The 12254-nt window shown below is 44.4% G+C and overlaps 1 pseudogene across 1 annotated transcript; it reads left to right on the top strand.

The window, feature by feature from the left end:
* The first annotated feature begins 3203 nt into the window (after positions 1-3203).
* Positions 3204-4133, top strand: LOC307055507 (olfactory receptor 10V1-like; annotated as a pseudogene). The gene has a single exon. The product of its transcript is annotated as an olfactory receptor 10V1-like (transcript).
* The last annotated feature ends 8121 nt before the right edge of the window (positions 4134-12254 follow it).

Here is a 12254-nt window from a genome sequence, read left to right as displayed (position 1 = left end):
TCATTTTAAGCTGGCATTTTAGTTTTACTTTGTTTTACAGTTTTCCCTGCTGTGACTCAGAATACTTGGCTTTGTCAAGTTGGCTTCATTATTTTTAAAAAATTGAGTTGCATTTACTATATGCAAATTATGTGTGAGTACGTGTGTTAAGGCAAACGAAATATAGAAGCTGCCCTCAAAGATGCTAATAGTGGGGCTTCCCTGGTGGCGCAGTGGTTGAGAGTCCGCCTGCCGATGCAGGGGACACGGGTTCGTGCCCCGGTCCAGGAAGATCCCACATGCCGTGGAGCGGCTGGGCCTGTGAGCCATGGCCGCTGAGCCTGCGCATCCGGAGCCTGTGCTCCACAACGGGAGAGGCCACAGCAGTGAGAGGCCCGCGTACTGCAAAAAAAAAAAAAAAAAAAAAAAAAGATGCTAATAGTGTATTGTGCAGCCAGGGAGACAGGCATATACACAAATAACTCAAGAGTGAACAGGGTAGAGTGAAAGGAATGTGTTGACCATGTACTAAGTGTGAAAGAGCCAGTTTCAAGCTTCCAAATCAGCACTTTCCTTTGAGGTGCTTGGTGCTTCTGGCCATGATGGCTTTGGTTCAGATGTTACCACAGAATAGCTGATGCACAGGGATTGTTCTGCAGTAGGCATTCCGGAAAAGCAGCCTGGCTAGAAAAACAAACTTCCTTCAATTCCATTCCAGGGGTGATCGATGATAAGTTACCTGAATGAAGGATGAACTGTGCATTCATGGAATGACACTTTTCTTATTGAAAATACAATGATCAGTTGTGGTTAGACAAACTTTTTTCTTAATTTCTGTATAAATTGTTTACTTTGCTTTAAGAATTTGCAAAATATTGTACTCCACAGTTTGAGGACAACACTGCTTGTTTCTCCTTTTGTCATGTTATAAGTTTGCAATTAATTAAAATGATAAGAGTATTGATGTTTATTAAAGAATATTAGAAAATATAGAACAGGAAAAACACTTTTCAGGCTCATCACTCAGAGTGCATTCTTTCTACAGTGTGGTGATCCTAATTTTTTAAATCTCATTTTCTGTTTAGTATTATATCACAGATATCTTCATGTTATTACATTGTCTTTATAAATATAACTTTAAACAATTGCATAGTATTTCATCAACTGAATCTAGCATTCCGTATTAAGTTGTCTTCATTATTCCCTATTAAAATTATGCTATGATTTTTACCTTGTATATAAAGGTTTTTGTTGTTGTCATTGTCATTCTAATTTCAGATTAATTTCTAATTTTAGACTCCCGAAGTGTGATAACTAAACTCAAATGCTAATTTTTTATTTGGCAAATTTCAAATCTACAAAAATTAAGAGGATAGTACTATGAATACTTAGGTATGCATTACTCACCTTGGAAAACTGTCAATATTTTGACAAAACATGAGCATTTAAAAATATTATTATTTTCCCAAAGTGTTGAACCTCTCACCTCTCCACCAGCGAGCTTGGTAATGCTCATTTGTCCAGAACTTTGCCAGCGCTGGGGATCATTGTTAACAACTAAACCAAAAGAAAACACAATGGGGCTTCCCTGGTGGCACAGTGGTTGAGAGTCTGCCTGCCGATGCAGGGGACACGGGTTTGTGCCCCGGTCCGGGAAGATCCTACATGCCGCGGAGCGGCTGGGCCCGTGAGCCATGGCCGCTGAGCCTGCGCGTCCGGGGCCTGTGCTCCGCAAGCAATGGGAGAGGCCACAACAGTGAGAGGCCCGCGTACGGCAGAAAAAAAAAAAGAAAAAGAAAACACAATGGTAAAAGTTGGTTCACTTGTTACACAAAAAAAACAATGGTGGTTGAGCGTTTTAATTTGCATATGTTTTTGGCCCTGCCCCTCTATTTCAGCAGGAAAGTGTTTTTGGCATGGCCCAGCCTCTCTGAGAATCCCCCTGAGAAGATCAATGCAAAGACCCTTCTGTAGGCTGCTACCTTCAGCTGTTTGAATATCATTGAAAAGGTAATCCATAAACAGGCTGTTTGAATATCATTGAAAAGGTAATCCATAAACACAAGAAAGTATTTTTGCATATGTGCAAGTCTACCTTGCAGCAAATTAAAACAAAATTTAAGAGTCGTGCATAAGGACTGAACGATTTAGAACAAAGGTGTGGTGGGTGAGATGCAACAGTGGATTTTGGTCATTGAGGGATTTCCTGAAGTTATACCCCAGGTAAGTTATGCTAGTTTCACTTATAAAATTATTTTGTGATAATTGTATGTGATATCAGAAGAATAAGAGATTCCTTTATTATTTTTTCTTCAGTTTTATCGAGGTATAATTGACTAATAAACTTGAGGTTCCTTTGCTTTTTAAGTTTAGGGTTAGAGTAGAGTAATATGATTTTAAAAGTGTTTAAGAGAGGTTAATGTAAAAGTATGATAAGTTGGGTTGGTGGGCAGTGAGCTAAACATGAGGAGATGAAAGCCTTATTTAGGGTGGACACTGTAATAATGCAAATGAAGGCAGATATGAGAAAGAAGATAAAACAAGAGTAGGGTTAGTATTTGGTAAAACAAAATAGAACAAAATTGGATTGTTCAAAGTTTAAGAAAAAAAACAAAAATAAAAAATACGATACCAAAATTGCGAGTTTGGGGTTGGGGAGGATAGCAGTGTGAGCTGTTTAACTTATCTGGGCTTCTGGTTTCCACCTTTGTAAAACAGGTAAAGGAAACACCTGTGTTGCCAGCCTTTTAGGCTTGATATAAGAATCATATGCTCTTTGTACAAATATGTACTTTTAAGGTGTCCTAGGGGTGATTGGACAATCATAGTAATGAAGAGGCATGAGAATGTTCAGGAAGGTTTGCTTTAAAAAAAAAAAAAAGAGGAATGGAGATCAAGGAAAAAATGCAATTGGAAGGAAACCCTGTTGAGAACCGTTCTATTGCATGGCTGGCATGGGGCATGGCACTCTCAGACACCACCTCTCCGAGGTGTGTGTCACACCCTTCCCATGTTTAAAAGGAGAACGCTGATGTCCGTAACTTCTCCAAGGTCACACAGCTAGTAGATTAAGCAGGGCAGGAGGCAAGATCACCTTAACTGAACTCCAAAGGAAGCAATGAAGGTAAGGAATCAATGACTGCAAACTGTGTTTCTAACACAGGCAAGCTCAAGGACACAGGAGGATCACTTTGCCCGTGATGTCCTTCCTGGTACCAGGGCTAATGGAAGAGCACAACCAGACCGGAGCGGTCCATTTCCACTTCCACCCCTTCTCAACAGACCAGGCAGTGGTGTCCCTCATATTCATGGCCTTCTTGCTGTTGTACCCAGGAAGCCTCATTGGAAATGTCACCACTGGGCTCACAGTCCGGTGAGAACACTCCCTCCATACCCCAGTGTACTTCTTCCTTTTTGCACTGGCCATGCTGGTGATTGGCTACTCCACCAACATTGCTCCCTTGACTCTGGCTGGCATCCTTTCCGTGGGGAGGATGCTTATCTCTCTCCCTGGCTGTGGAACCTAGATGTTCTTCTCCATCCTTCTTGGGGAATCTGACTGTGTCTTTCTTGCTGTCATGGCCTATGACAGGTATGTGGAAGTCTGTCATCCATTGCATTACAACCTCATCATGAGTTGGCAGCTCTGTGGGCAGATGACTTTAGGTTCTTTAGGTCTGGGATTCCTGTTGGTGCTGCCTTTGACCATTCTGATCTGCCACCTTTCATTCTGTGGCCACAGTGAAATCTATCACTTCTGTGACACGCCTGCCGTTATGCGCCTGGCCTGTGCAGACACCCACAGGCACGAGGCAGCTCTCTATGCCATCAGTGTGGCCGCTGTGGCCATTCCCTTGCTCCTTATCTGCCTCTCCTATGGCTGCATTGTGGCCACCATCGTGAGGATGGATTCAGCCCAGGGAAGACGCCAGGCCTTCTCCACTAGTTCCTCCCACCTCATGGTGGTTCTCCTGCAGTATGGGTGTTGGACCCTTATCTACCTGTGCCCCAGCTCCAGCTACTCCCCAGAAGAGGGCCAGGCAGTGTCTGTTGTCTACAACTTTTTCTCACCAGTGCTGAACCCCTTGGTCTATAGCATAAGGAATCAACAAGTGACTAACGCAGTGAGGAGACTATGGCAAGAATGTACTTGATCAGGGAGCCAGAAATATTCCTTCTTAGAAAAAATATTCCTCAAATCAGAAGTAGGGACATGATCTGAAGGACAGGAAGCTCAAAAGGAAAAAGGAGGGAGTGGAGAGATGACTGTCCCATGGCTGTCTCGCCTGTGAAATGCTAATCAGTACTAATTCATCCACTTTGTATTAGATTCCAATGATGAAACCCTAGATTGCCTACAAAACCAGCCTCCTCTCTCACCATAGTGCTTAGAATAAGGACTAGCACAGGAATGTCAGTGAAGGAGAGAATGATTGAATGGATGGATAAGATGATGACAGCAGTTGATAAAGCAGATGTTTTGAGAATGGGCCATCATGCACATTTCAGGCTATAGGTAACATTCTCTTACAGAGGTGCAGAGCCAGCATGACTAAGCACAGGCAACAGAGCACAAAGTTTAGAGCTAAAGGAATAGATTCAATATGGAGTCAGGTTTGTTCTTCTTTGTAACAGTAGTGTTACTGACCCAGGCCCTTGTGCTCTTTAATCAATAGAAATTGATAAGAGGCCAGACGAGAATTTCAGGCAAGTCTTTATTGGGGCTTGTGCTGCAGCATGAGGGAGAGAAAATAAGTAACAGCTGCCCTTGCTTGCTCCAGAAAGGAGCTGCTTGGGTCCTTAAATGCGGTAACAAGGGGGGCAGATCCGTGGGTTGGGCAGGAGGTGTAGCTTAGGTGGTCTGCCCACCCACTTGGCAGTGCCGTGCCCATGGATCATGCGCAATACCCTGCTTTTGATCCCAGCACCTCAGAAGTGGCAGTTGGTTTGTGGCCTTTTTGTATCCTATGGTTCATAATTGCCCCAACTGTGCATGCTTACAGTTATTTTTAGTCCCTTATAGTTTCTTTGTATTCTGTTGCTCAAGGAGATGTTGTCCAGGGGCAAGCACTCTGGTAAAGGGTCCCAGGTCCCAGCCTATCTCAGTAGCGTCATCTGCTTCTCATGGCAGGAGATTGGCTCCTGTGATCCTTGCAGGAGAATCCCAAAACAACAATAGCCAATGAGCAGGGCTGTCGTGGAGACTGGTGGAGAGGACCAGAAGGAGGATTGAGAGCAGGGAAAGATATTTCCAAGATACCATATCCTTAAAGAGAAAAAGAAAAGAAGCCCATTCTTTTCTTGACGTTGCAAATGCAATAGATGATAAAAGCCACCCTATTCCGTATCTGATTGTGCTACACACAAGAAAGGGGAAAAAGGGGAAAAACAGTATGAAAACCTGATGACAAGAATTCTTGGGACCCTTGGCCAGGCAGCAACATTAAGAAGTACAGGAGTGGGCTTCCCTGGTGGCGCAGTGGTTGAGAGTCTGCGTGCCAATGCAGGGGACGAGGGTTCGTGCCCCAGTCTGAGAAGATCCCACATGCTGCGGAGCGGCTGGGCCCGTGAGCCATGGCCGCTGAGCCTGAGTGTCCGGAGCCTGTGCTCCGCAACGGGAGAGGCCACAACAGTGAGAGGCCCGTGTACCGCAAAAAAAAAAAAAAAAAAAAAAAAAAAAAGAAGTACGGGAGCATGCAGAATTTTGAACAGTGCTAGTGTGGAGAGTCAATAAATATTTTATTGATAACAATGATATTTGTTGAAATTAAGTTATTTCTCTAATTATTTTTAATTTATTCTATTCCCAATATCCTTATACAAAAGATGTGAAGCGGCTTAGAAATACATTGAATACAAAAGTTAAAAACACACTGTCAGGACTTCCCTAGTGGTCCAGTGGTTAAGAATCCACCTGCCAATGCAGGGGATACGGGTTTGATCCCTGGTCCAGGAAGATCCCACATGCAGCGGAGCAACTAAGCCAGTGTGCCACAACTACTGAGCCGACATGCTGCAACTACTGAAGCCGGAGTGCCTAGAGCCCGTGCTCTGCAGCAAGAGAAGCCACCGCAATGAGAAGCCCGTGCACCGCAACGAAGAGTAGCTCCCGCTTGTCTCAATTAGAGAAAGCCCACGTGCAGCTACAAAGACCCAGCACAGCCAAAAAAAACCCCCCAAAAACAAAAAAAAAAACCCAAAAAACCCGCATAGTCAAGAAGATCAGGGTGAAGGCAAAATTCAGGAAGAATATAGTAGTAAGATTTCTATGCAGAAATGTAAACCATGGGCTTCCCTGGTGGTGCAGTGGTTGGGAGTCCGCCTGCCAATGCAGGGGACACGGGTTCGAGCCCTGGCCCGGGAGGATCCCGCATGCTGCGGAGCAGCTAAGCCCATGCACCACAACTACTGAAGGCTGCGCGCCTAGAAGCCACGACAATGAAAAGTCCGCGCGCTGCAACAAAGAGTAGCCCCTGCTCGCCACAACTAGAGAAAGCCCGCACACAGCAACGAAGACCCAACACAGCCAAAAATAAAAACAAAAACAAACAAACAAAAAGAAATGTAAACCATGTGCTTCTCTTCAGTTTATAATAGTGGTCACCTACAGGTATCTAGCTTCCTAGTAGCCAAAGTAAAAAATAAAATACAATTAAATTTGAGAGCTTCAAAGGTCGTATAATTTCTAGACATAGGGAGAAATTTAACACTTTTTTGGGGTTAAATCTCAGATGTAAAAGAATCTTTTCTTACTGCTTTTCAAAAGAGAATACAGCACATTTAACAACATACCAACAATTATAATAATAACACTAGCTATCATTTATTGAGCCCTGAAGTATGAGCCAGATATTGTTTTAGGTGCTTAGTACACAGTAACTTACTTGAATCCCACAAAGTCTTAGGAGATAGGTACCATTATTATCCCCATTTTACACATAAAAAACTGAAGTTCTGAGAGGTTAAGTCATCTTCCCAAGATCACACAGGCAGTAAGTGCTGGCACAGTTTCATTCCAGAGCCTGTGACCTTAGCCAGTATAACATATAGTAAATTTGAAATGAATTTCCTAGGGCTAATTCTCAATGTAAACTGATGGAGTGACACTGATGTTCAAGTAACTTAATGCAGTTCTGGAAGGAATGATCACAGTCAACAAAAGAATACAGCTCTCTGATGTTCCCACTTGATTTTAGTTTAGGGAATAAACCTAAAACTATTAGAACCTGATAGGCAAGCGTGTCTTTCAGGAAGTGCTTTCGCAAACACTATTTTACTCAAGCAGGGTCTTGATGAAATGAGTCTGTTGTAACAGAAACCAGGCTGTGAGGAGGTAAAACAGGTGAGCAAACTGAAAATGCAGCCAGTTAGACCCATACCCTCTTCGCATTACCAAACACAAATCCTTTCAGATATATTTTAAGATTTGATTGTTACCCAGATAAGTTTGACCTGGGAACTAAAAAAACTTCAAGATCAAATAGAAGAAACGATTTTTTTGTCGTGACATTCAGACCTCGCCACTATTGATCTTTCCCCTTAGGAAAAAAAAAAGATCTTTGGGACCACACAGCATTTGCTGGAGCATGTCTCTGCTTCTTCTTCCTGGAGAGGTGAGATGTGAGGATAAAGGTCAAGGCCTCACTGAGAAACAGCAAGGTTCCCTGGCCCCCTTCAGCCCACAGAGACACCGCACATACCTGTCAACTATGTCCACTGTGGTTTTCAATTGCGTTTGGGAGAACCAGGTTGAATGTTGGGGTCAGCTGTGTACCTGAGCAGGACCCTAGGGGGCCTTCCCAGGGCAGACCATCTCCCCCATATCGTCTGCTTTAGCTCCTTTCTGAAGTACCTAGATAATGGTATCTGATGCACACTTCCTGAGTTTTTTACAGATGCTAAAACCACCACCAAATGGAAGAAATTAACTACTTGATGACCATGAGCACGTAGCCTCATGTCTTCGTGGACTGATAATGTTTAACCCCTGTGACACTGCCTTGTTACCTCACCATCAACCAATCAGAGAATTGTGCACGAGCTGATCACATACCCTGGGACTCCCCTCCCTCACCTTGCCTTTAAAATGGCTTTGCTGAAACCAATCGGGGAGTTCGGCTTTTTGAGCATTAGCTGTCCTGGACTCCTTGTATGGCACCTTACAATAAGCCTTGCACTTTCCTTCACCACAACCTGGTGTCAGTAGATTGGCTTTACTGTGTGTGGGCAAGCGGACCCAAGTTTTGGTTTGGTAACAGCTGGAAAGACTCAGTGAACCAGTGGGGAACGTGGAGAGAGCATCCTGGGAGAACATGATGCATTGGTCATAGAAATAGCTTCGTGGCCTCAATGGGTACAGTCATTTTCTCATCTAAACTCCGTGGAGTCTGATTCTAGAAGAAGGATCAGAAGATGACTAAAAGCTAGTGTCACTAAGGAGTTGTTACCGAACCAGGTTGTTTGCTTGACATGCAGCAAGTCAAAACACTGAGACGCCAAGATTTGCAGCAAAGAAAAGGTTTATTCACAAGACAGCCAAGAAAGGAAATGAGACAGAAAAACCAGTCTCAGCTCCATCTCCCTGAAGGCCAGGGGCCTGAGATATTTATGGGATAAAGAACCAAGGTAGACTTCCCTGGTAGCACAGTAGTTAGGAATCTGGCTGCCAATGCAGGGGACATGGGTTCGAGCCCTGATCCGGGAAGATCCCACATGCCGCGGAGCAACTAAGCCCATGTGCCACAACTACTGAGCCTGCGCTCTAGGGCCCGCGAGCCACAACTACTGAGCCCGCGTGCCACGACTACTGAAGCCCAAGCACCTAGAGCCCATGCTCCACAACAAGAGAAGCCACGGCAATGAGAAGCCCGCGCACCACATCGAGGAGTAGCCCTTGCTCGCCGCAACTAGAGAAAGCCCGCGTGCAGCAATGAAGACCCAACACAGCCAAAAAAAAAAAGAAAAAAGAAAAAAGAAAAGAACCAAGGTGGTCTTAGACATGGGGAAAGGTTATTTGAGGTAGGGAAAAGGTGAGGTAATTGGTGTTCTGCACAGGCATATCTGAGTTACATGCTTCTTCGTGGGATGTGTGTTCAAAATGGTGGAGTTAAGCATGATCTGAGGGTGGAGTTTTTGGCCTTGTGATGTTAGAAGGTCATTAGACACCTGCACAGGCCCAGTTTTAGGGTCAGTGGTCCCAATCAGTCTCAGCCAGCTAGAAGCAGAACTACACACAGCGGACTCCAAGTTCCTAGGGCAAACATCTTACTGTTTAGGCTATGCGAAGCTTGGAGGGTATGCAATTTGCAGCAAAATAATTAAGGTGAATTTGCTCAGTGAAGGCAGGCACCAGGCAGAGGGGTTTCTAGCAAGCTTTAAGACAAGTTCAAGAATTTCTGTGAGTCACAAATTTCTGTTAGCCCTATGGGGCGTGGTTTCAGAGTCAGTAGATTTTTCTCCCTACAGCCTTTTAAAAATGAATAATTACTTAGCACCTGTAAGGTATAGGCACATTAAATTCAGCAAATAGAAAATCACAGGGGACTAGGAAAAAAAGAAGAGAAAGAAAGCCAGAAGAAATGGAGAGAGGGAGAAATGGAACTGGGAGGCAAAAATGGAGAACTTAAAGAAGAAAGGTTAAACATTTTTTGTGTGGCTGGAATTAAAAAGTAGACTGCCAGATACGGCCTGCGGTGTCACTCAGAGATGACTGTGGCTCTGGCTGCAGTGGAAAGGGTCTAGACTCCAAATAAAGTGAGTTCCAGCTCCAGCATGGCAGCTGTTCTGTTATATAGCATTCTGAAGTGTTGAGCAGTGTAACAAAATTGCTGAACACAAACCATCTGAAAAGCCATCCACCGCCTATGTGTAGCGTGTGGGTCAGCAGCTTGAAGCCTCTGCTCCAGAGCAACAGAGTGGCTTTGTTTGTTCTTCTCTGAGTGGACCACTGGTACTTGCTAAAATATGTCCCAGCTCAGTATATACACAATTAGACTTTCAAGTGGCTGGTGGTTGTTTCTTCTGGAATTGTTTTGCATTTTTCTTTCAAGATTGCTTTGACAAACTCCTGCCAAGTTCTCTCTCTCTCTCTTCTCTCTCTCTCTGTCTCCTCTCTCTCTCTCAATCTCTCTCTCTCCCATGCACACATACACCTATAGGCCTTCATTTCAACAATATTTCCAGAGTTTTCAGAGCTACTTGTCCTTAAGATGAAAGTTTTAGGTGATACATACATGAGCATTTAAACATTTTTTGGTATTTATTTAAAAGTGAGGGATAGGGCTTCCCTGGTGGCGCAGTGGTTGGGAGTCCGCCTGCCGATGCAGGGGACACGGGTTCGTGCCCCGGTCTGGGAGGATCCCACATGCCGCGGAGCGGCTGGGCCCGTGAGCCATGGCCGCTGAGACTGCACGTCCGGAGCCTGTGCTCCGCAACGGGAGAGGCCACAACAGTGAGAGGCCCACGTACCGCAAAAAAAAAATAATAATAAAAGTGAGGGATAAAAAATATAGCCAGTACAATGATGTTGTTACATTAAAAAAAAAAAAAAAAGTGAGTGAGGGACTTCCCTGGTGTCACAGTGGTTAGGAATCTGCCTGCCAACGCAGGGGACATGGGTTCGAGCCCTGGTCTGGGAAGATCCCACATGCTGCAGAGCAACTAAGCCTGTACGCCACAACCAGTGAGCCTGCGCTCTAGAGCCCGTGAGCCACAGCTACTGAGCCCACGCGCCACAACTACTGAAGCCCGCGCGCCTAGAGCCCATGCTCCGCAACAAGAGAAGCCACTGCAGTGATAAGCCTGCACACCACAATGAAGACCCAATGCAGCCAAAATTTTTTTTTAAAAAGTGAGTGAGCTGAATTTAAGTCAAGAAAAACATTAAGTAAATTATACGATAAGTTAGATAAAACATAAATCATGAAGGTTGTTCGTGAATGGCCAAACTTTGAAAAAATTTTGTTTCTACATTTTATAATGGCCTTGACCAAAATCACTAGTGGCCGCTGGTATAAAACACATAATTTATAGGGAGTGTGATAGGGTCTTGGATGATATTGGTGAATAAATAAAGGAATGCCCAGTGCTATAACATTCTGCAATCGATGAATACTAGACATCCATTAGGTGCTTAGCTCCATACTAGGTGATGAGATGCAATTGAACTGAGTTGAACTATTCGCCCCCTTTGAGGACCTATGCTAGTAGAGGTTGAAAAATGAGTGTATAAACACAATGCAGAGTGATAAATGCTATAATTGGGGTGGGCACAAAGCCACCATGGAGCATGGAGCAGGGAGTAATTCGTCTTTGGAGGAGTGTGGGGGAAGGTGTGTGTATCAGAATAAGGCTTCATGTAACAGGTGACACTTGGCTGAGTTTTGAAGGATCTGTAGAATTTGTATAGGTACACAAAATTAACCTCTAATTGAATAATTTAAAACTGTATGTCTTGGACTTCCCTGGTGGCGCAGTGGTTAAGAACCCGCCTGCCAATCAATGCAGGGGACGCGGGTTCGAGCCCTGGTCCGGGAAGATCCCACATGCCACGGAGCAACTAATCCCGTGCGCCACAGCTACTGAGCCTGCGTGCCACAACTACTGAAGCCCACGTGCCTAGAGCCCACGCTCCACAACAAGAGAGGCCACCACAATGAGAAGACCACACACCGCACAAAGAGTAGCCCCTGCTCACCGCAACTAGAGAAAGCCCACGTGCAGCAACAAAGACCCAATGCAGCCAAAAATGAAAAAATAAATAAATTTAAAAAACAAACTGTATGTCTTTCTAAACTACCTCAAACTTGGAGAGTAAAAATTTAGGCAATAATTAAAATATAGCTAACTGTAGCAGCAATTAGACCAGTTTAGAATATCATGTCCCTAAACAATTCCTGTTTGTGTTCAAATATTGACCTACAGGGGATGGTCAAGTTAAAAGCTAAGATAGCCTCTTGGGGCTTGGTTGAACTAAAGTAGGCAGGGAATTCTCTGGAAATGAGATGAGAAGGGGTGAGAGTTGATAAAGAACCCAGAATTCTGACTCTGCAAATCCCAAAGTCCCACGTTCTTCCCTTGAGATGTAGCAGCAGGGAGGGATTAATGGTATCTAGATGTGTGCTTTCCTCAGTTCTCTGGGTAGTTTCTCAGAGATTCAGTCTCAACTGGTTCCCAAGGTATTAAGAAGAGGATTCCACCTTGGGCTTCACTCAGCCTCAGGGAAGGATGTGGCTGCCAACCTCTCTAGGCAGAAGGTAAGGGGGGTAAGGGAAGAC

Source organism: Hyperoodon ampullatus (assembly GCF_949752795.1).
Source record: "Hyperoodon ampullatus genome assembly, chromosome: 7".
NCBI classification, from domain to species: Eukaryota; Metazoa; Chordata; class Mammalia; order Artiodactyla; family Ziphiidae; genus Hyperoodon; species Hyperoodon ampullatus.
This window is presented reverse-complemented; position numbering and strand designations above follow the sequence as displayed.